The following is an 8,166-nucleotide window of genomic DNA, read 5'->3' as shown; positions in this document are numbered from 1 at the left end:
TAATTACCTAAAATGACAGAAATAATCTTTTAATTTTATTTTTTACAACTTACAGTCATTGGAATAAACACAGACAGAACAGTCACGATCCGGCCTGGCCTAGGCTGGGGACATGACCTATGTCTATGGGTGCACCATGCACATGTAGAGCTTTGTGGAATGGTATGCTGTTGTCACAGAATCTATTATCCTTTGTGCCTCATAGATTCAATACATTCCACAAGGAATTTACATTCAAATCGTGTTAGATCAAATAAATGGAAATCAAAATAATATAGGCAGATATACTAGTGCAGTGCCCATGCTGTGAGAAGTGGGGTAAAACAGGGTGCAATATTGAAAAAATAAATGAGATGATGGTGATGACACATTAGATGTTTCTTTCACAAGAGACATAGAGTTCATCACATTTCCATTTAGTTATTTTTTGTTGAGGCTAGATACTAATATAACCTACATTAGGAGAATTAAATTGAATCTAAACATTTCAAATAATTTCCTCAGAATTTGGAAGAGGGTGTTGACATCATGGTCGTGACAGGGAATATTAACATAAAGGTTTAAAATATTCTAAAACGATACAACTTTCCAGACCCTGTCTGACATTGATGCACTCTGCAGAGGTGGATTGTGGCAAGGAGTCCTTCAGTGTGACATCACAGGAGCTGTATTAATAATGACAATGTATGATAATGTACCTAGAATATTATTGATTATTAATAATTGATCCCACTTCTCCAACACTAGGGGCGGTAGGGAGTCATTTGTGCTCATGCAAATCTTCTTGACAAAAGTGGGAGAAGTCCAAAAGGACCAAGCCCGGAACAGGCGGTGAGGACGAGTTTGTTCGTCCAGTGAATACACATAATAACCTATACTAACCTTATGAACCTATATAGTTGTGTTCAACAAGTTGTGTTTCTCCCATGATGTTTAGGAATAGATTGGTAACCATTTCTGATCTGAATGTCAATTATTATTATATGAGGAAACTTACTTATCTCTTGTGCTACTTCTATCAACTGACTGCCACTAATTTTCTAACTGCTCTCCAACTGACTTTCCCTCTTTTCTGTGACTGTCCAAAAAACTGACAGATGTCACTGCATCCCTTCGTCTTGCTCATGGTGACACTCAGTGTGACTGTGAATGAAAGCTGACTGTAAAAAAACTGCTTGCACTTTAATCCAACAAACAATAATAATGCTATGCATCCTAAACCTTTTTTCCCGTGTCGTAGCAGTGTTACTGGTTTTGTGAGAGGAAACATCAGCAGTTTAGTATGTTTCTACTTATGGTTTCAGGTGAGTCATGAAAAAGTTGAGTGCAAATGCTCAAATGATATGATACAATTCATGAATGGTGTGAGTCAAATATCCATAAACATGACACTTGTAATCTCCCCTTTACATTAATCAGAATTCCATTTCAAATTCTCTAAAAAAAATTAAGGAATACATCTATGCTTGAATTATATAATGTAACTTTCTAGATATCCATGACAGGATTTAGTTGTACTGTAAGTACATGTCATGATGCTAGAAAGATTCTCAAAACCTTTCGTGCCTTATGGGTTTCAGTTGGTTAGTATTGTATAGGATCTGTGGTGGCTTTCCTCAGCCTGGTTTCTGGTCAAAGAGGAGACGGGAGTCTGGTTCGATTTCTGGTTCAATGTGCAAGTTCTTTATTCATATCATAGGTACACACAGTGGGCCTTTCGCGGTTGAAGGCCTAGCATAAGCATAAACATCAGTCATTCTTATACTCTTTATACAAGACACTCCCTTCAAAGGATCTTGGCCTATTCTGGCTCTCCCTGTTTCCCTGTGTCAGCGTTTTTATCAGTCTGTTCTCTTTTTATCAGTTGCAAAACAGACTAAAGTTCATCCTTTCGTCTACAGGTGCTTTCTAATGTTCTGTCCCATCTCTATTTCTTGGTGTATGTTCTTCCTAACGTCAGTTATGGCCTTTCTTGGTCTAACCTTTGGCCAGTGACAGTTCGTCTTCGGTAACTGACCTTGCATGTCCACTACAGCGGAGCGGGCGAGCGTCAACGCGCGGTTCATTGACAATTAATTGGAAGGCGACGCCCCGCGACGCCCGCTCCGGTGTAGTGGTCACGCACCGTAAGATCTTGTTATGTGCTGCATCTTGTTATTTATTTTTGCAATGCTAGTTCGCCAGAGGTAACTATTCAGTTCTTAGTCAGTGAGGTCGTTTTAGGATGACTTCAGACAGTTCAGTGCTAGTTCACGTCAAGTAGTTCAGTGACGGTAATCACATAAAGTTTTTGGCCACAACAGATCCTAATCTGGTTATTCCAGTTAAGTCTTTCTCCAAAATGAATTCCTTCTGTACTTCCTTCTGTAGATTATTTAGTCATATGAATAGTTGACAGAGAACAACATCATGTGCCTTGGCATTTTGTCATGAAATTTTGGCTTCTCTTTGATGGGGGCTATGATCCAAAGATGAACAAACACAACTGAATCAGTGTTCATATATCTCAGGTACAACTGGTTCAGGGTTAGTGGGTTGTTTGTTAAAATGTATTTGTATTAATATGAGAAATATCTCTCGCTCCTTTCAAATGTCTAAACTTATCTGGTGAAAAAGGGTCAAAGACTGATACGCTGTAAGTGTAACTGATATTTGGGTGTGCTCAAGCCTTCAGCGAGAGCACAACCTTTGTTCTCTCACATATATATTATTATTATTATTCTTGCCCCCCTCAAACTCAGTCAATATTTGGCCTACATAGACAACCTAGGTGTCAAAAGTTTCGTCTTGGTAGCGATTGAGTTGTTTCTATTGGGATTTACGTTCCGTTGCATGGTTTAGGCTCAAGTTACTTTTTTGTGGCGAAAAGTGAAGCTAACGGTGGCTAATTTGCTAGCCACAGTCACTGACGCTACTTACGTCACTAACGTCACGAAAACTCGCGTGACTACCTCTAGCAGAACATTAGTTTAGCAGCTCGTTAACTTCTGGGAGATAGCTAAGCTAACTGCTTTACTGCAAGGCAGCTGCAGAAATGCCACAAGTGTAGCGGGGTTTGCTCGTTTAAGATTAGCAATACTTAATTTATAATAAAGTATGTAGTTCTTGGGGGGGCACCACCTCTTATTGTTAAAGGGATAGAGGAAACCTTATTGAATAATATTTAAATAATAGCCTTCGTAATAATCAGTCTAATCTTAAGTCGTGAATTCTATGAAAGTAGAGCAGATCAGATAACGTGAGGGATAACGCGAGTATTATAAACAATGATTTATTTAAGGAAATGTAATTATAATGAACAAATACCAGAGAAGTTATAGGTTAGTTGAAAGTGAGTTGAGTTGAACTGCATACGGTAGGTCCTAAACTATGATGAGGGTTGGTACAAGATGGTAGGTTGAGAGCGCGTGGGGAGGGGGAAGGGAGAGAGAGAGGGAGATAGGCTTCTGGAGAACAATGGGAGAGTATGTTAACTAATCCTAACGAAAGTTAGGTTAAATCATTTGCAAACTAAAATCAAACGTAACAAATTAAATCACAATATGCCAATGTTCACAAGTACACAGTAAATTCCATAGTGTTAAATATGCAGTGTCAAAGTACATTGACTCTTACAGAGTTATTACTACAACAGTTGGAGTAAGATACCGCCCAGTGTTGGTGAAAAAGTACGTTGTTAAAAGACGCAGTGTCAGACGTACTCTGGAAAGCTCCGCCCACCTACGACTCGTCTCAAACGGACCACACATTTTCACGGCGCCATTTTCTTCATGTGGAATGACTGCGGTAAGTTTCTCCTAAGCGACTATACACACATTATTTGTCATTTTAACAGAAGCAGCATTTAAGAATTACTTTATATCGTTGCTAACAGTGCACTCTAGTTGGTTTTAGGTCTTAAAATGTCGAATTTTAAAAAGGCTAACGTTAACATGTTGTGACTGACTTCTGTCCAGTCCATGTGCCAGCAGTATTAAGCTAACGTTAATTAACATTAACTGACGAACATAACGTTCAAACTAGACAATGTCAGCCCGATTTATTGTAAGTTATGTTAATACAACGTGGAGGGGGGATTGTGTACTTCTTGTTAACGTTCAGATATTACAGGAACATAGCAAAGACTAAGGGGAGTTGGCTAAACTAGCTACAGTTAGCTACGTTAGCTTGACTGGCTAACTATGTGCGGGTGGCATGGATTTATTATGTTAACGGCGGGTAGACATTAACCTTGGACACTGCTTAAGCGGTGTGCCTTTATTTTTTTCCTGGATATTATACAAAATGACTTTCGGGTTTCAAAGCAGCAGCAGTACTGTTAAAATACTTAAGCACTATCTTAGCACACACTTATGGTGTAACGTTTAGCTAACATTATTCAATTCAATGTTATTTATATTGTCAAATCATAACAAGAGTTATCTCAAGACACTTTACAGACAGAGTAGGTCTAGACCACACTCTATAATATACCAAGACCCAACAATTGCAGTAATTGTGCGGGCAAGGCGGTAACATTAATGTTACAAGGATGAAAATCAGACGTTATCCTTTTTAATGTGTTTGACAGTAACTTCAATTTAACTGGCCATTTCTGCAAAAGTGCTGATCATTTCTCAGCACTTTGGTGGCTTGAAACAATATTTTTTCTTATATTTGAGGAAATACTGCTAAAATAAGACCATCAACTTTTTAACTGTGAGAAATTGTACTGATACTATTTGCAGGGAGCATGCTGCTTAAAGCTAAACTTGGAGATGTCCAAAAATTTGTCAGAATAACTGAGCCAAATCTGAAAGACTTTTTGATTGCAGGTAAGAATTTGACAATGTTAGTAATAACTGTCTGAATTTAGCTGATTAAAATTGATATACTGGAATATTCCTAAAATGATGGGACATGTTAAGTTCTCAGGTTTTTGGAACTGGTCCATTTTTGTACGTCTAAATTTCTTCTGTTTTGCCCTTGGTAACTACACTTTAATTGTGGATGCATTGCTTAAGGTATAGTTATGATGCTACAAAAAAAAACATTTTAATCACTTAATAGTGTTTGTTTAAAACCTATTTTATAGGGTAAGGTAGGTGTACACAGTGAAATTATTATATAAATAATGATTTACTTTTGTTTACACAAGCTTTTATCCCTGTTTTTTCTAGCATTTGCAAAGTTTGGTGTCCCAGCTGTAACAGAAGGTGTGAAAATTGTTGACAGTTCAGGGACTGAATTGGATGATGATGTTTTTGAGGATATTATAAAGGATCCCTCAACTGGGGTGCTAACCATCAAATATGACTCAGGTTTGTTTCAGTTAATTAGACTAATTAATGAATACGTTATTTCTTTGTTTTATGAAGTTCATGGTGTCTATTAAATAAGTGTCTTAGATTATGAGGGAACTATATATAATTCTTTTTCTTCTAAAAATCATGGTTAGAATCTGTCTCCATGGTGGCCTCTTCTGAGCAATCCCAACCATCATCCCTTGATACCTTGGACTCTGAGGATACAGTCATTATTTCAGATAGCCCCTCCAGAAAACGCCAGAGGCTGGATACAGAAGCCAAGCAAGTAAGACAATTCTGACATTTTAAATTCTGTTCTTGAATCTGTTCTCAGAGAATTAAAATTACATTAATATACATTGTAAATTACATGGTTTCAAAACATTTTTGAAGTCCTGATTAGGGATGTCCCGATCAAGTTTTTTTAAGCGCCCTATCCGATTAAAAAAAGTATCTGCTGATATTGAGTCCTGATCAGATACTTTTATTTATTTATTGATAATACAGTGCACACTTCGAGTACATTCAAGTTATTGTCGCTGTCTGGAGGGAGTTTCTTACCATTATTGGCTTTTTCATTGGATTTTTGTAGCACTTGCAATCTTTGAGATTGGATCGGGACATCCTCTGACATCATATTAGTTTATTTCCAGTTTATTTGCAGTGGACATAACATGCAGAATTGTTATGCATTTTGTTTTAAGTTGGTGGAATCAGCTCTTACCAACAAAACCGGTGGGGAACGTATAATAAATGAATACAACCGAACCAAGTCCTTGACGGATGAAACAAGACGCAAAATGGTGAACATGCTGGCAGCTGACATGACAGAAAAGAATGGGTAATTTGTTAATAGTCCTTGTGTTCTCAATCTGTAAATCTAAATCTGAATCTAAGTGAATATGACTGCACAATCCTTTCTTCTTCAATTTTGCAGTACATCTCCATCCAGACAGGTGAAAGAAATGTATGCCAAAGGAATAGTGACCTTATTCCCGTACCTCAGTGACCCATTCTCTAAGAATGGCTATGTGAGTTGCACACAGTAATAGTTGTAATGTTAAATGCTATTGGAAGTTTTTGAATCCTACCAGACCATGTTGTTTTCAATGAAGTATCCATTTTTGTTATCCTTTCATCCTTCAAGGAGCATTATTATGATGGCGAGAGTGGAACTGGGTACTTGGCCTGGAGGATTAAAACTATTCAGAGAGGCACCGCCAAAGACAGGCGATCATCATTCGGAGGTAATACTGGAAAATGTATGGAACAAAACAGTTGCTAGATCAATAATTGCATTTGTTGCACTATTTCTCAGACATATAGTATAATGTGTAACTACATCCTTCAATTCTGCTAGCTCCCTCCCTCTTAGCAAATTTAAAGAAAATATGCATCAGAGACCTACAAAGGACTGTGACATAAGGGGGGGTTGCCTCGACACTGACTGGTCGAGGCAACCCCTGGCAAACTGGCCTTGCAAACTTTAGGGTGATTTAAACCAGTAGATGGCATTTTCATACATTTTTCAACCCACAAACTGCAGATTTCATAAATTGTGAAGAAATAATGTCAATATTAACACCAGCATTGATGCAGGGCTCCACACTAACTTTTTGTCTTGGTTGCACTTGTGCGCCTAACTTTTTTATTTAGGTGCACCAGCACAAAATGTAGGTGCACCCAAATTTTTTCCTTGCGTCGCCATTAACGCCACAATTTCAAGGTCACCTTTTTATCACGCTCCATATACATTCATATATATCATGTAACCACCCCCCCCCCTTTGCTGTCCTCTGCCCCTCAGATGGCCAACACCTGTAATTTGGCCTTCTTCCCATTTGGCCTTGGCTAAACCAGCTTGCCACACTCCCTAGCATCAAACATATCATTCATATCATTTAGTTTACAGCTCAAAAAGTATATTTTACAGTGGAGTACTTCCTTTAAAAGTTAGCCAGGCTACTAAAACTTTTGACATGATTGAAATTTTCCCGTGTTGTGTAGAATCAGCCAAAGGATCAACTGGTGAAGACATGTCTGGAGGACCGACTGTCAGACGAGAATCCCAGTTTGTTCCAGAGACTGCCCTGACTGATGATGAGTGCAACAAAGCAATCTCACTGATGAAACATTCTGCTGATGCAGACACAATCAAGAAGAAAATGGAACTGACGTTTGTGTATCGCCGCAAAATGATCCTCGACCCCCAGCAGTCAAGCAACATACTGTCTGAGTTTCCACGTTTTAAAGACGTCAAAAGCTTGGTAATTATGTTATTTTGAAAATACTATGACAAGTGAATTGTTTTGTAAGACATTGTAGTGATACTAGCTAGCTAAACTAGCACGCAATACAATTTGATTGGCTGTCAAATAACTGAAATTGTCACCAACACCACCCCACTCCAGGTTGAACAGGATTTTGTTCTAATGTTCGGAGAGGATACCTCAAGCAAGCTTCTGGAAAGGTGGCCGGTCACGTTCAAGAAAAAGATCATCAAACAATGCAGAAAGCTTCCATCCACAAGTGAGCTTGAAGAACTCTTGCTGGCAGCTGATCCTCCTGAGGATGGCACTGAATTGGATGTTGACTTTGGTAAGATGCTTGTAAGCCTACCTTTTGTGTTGTATTGCAATATCAACATTATGTGTAAACATTTAAATATCAACATAATACTAAGAAGCTGGATCTGTGAAAGATTTACGAGTACGTTCTGTAGCAGTATATTGAACAAAACTTTTGAGATTTGACTCAGCCCTGTGGATGTTTTAGTTAGAGAACTTCTTGTGATGTAGAACTGCTGTCTGTCTGGGGGGTCTTTTGTAAAGAAAACAACGTAACTGAAGTGTGTTAACATTGAACTTGTGTTGTTACAGGT

At 38.2% G+C, this 8,166-nt stretch overlaps 1 long non-coding RNA gene across 1 annotated transcript; it reads left to right on the top strand.

Moving 5' to 3' along the window:
* Nucleotides 1-5,999: 5,999 nt before the first annotated feature.
* LOC134038050 (uncharacterized) lies at nucleotides 6,000-6,532 on the top strand. Its single transcript, XR_009932632.1, has 3 exons — nucleotides 6,000-6,126; nucleotides 6,223-6,316; nucleotides 6,433-6,532. It is a non-coding gene; the product is annotated as an uncharacterized LOC134038050 (long non-coding RNA).
* Nucleotides 6,533-8,166: the final 1,634 nt, after the last annotated feature.

The sequence above is a fragment of the Osmerus eperlanus genome, chromosome 2, assembly GCF_963692335.1.
Source record: "Osmerus eperlanus chromosome 2, fOsmEpe2.1, whole genome shotgun sequence".
Classification (NCBI taxonomy): domain Eukaryota; kingdom Metazoa; phylum Chordata; class Actinopteri; order Osmeriformes; family Osmeridae; genus Osmerus; species Osmerus eperlanus.
Note: the sequence above shows the minus strand (reverse complement) of the source record. Positions and strands in the feature narration are given on the sequence as shown.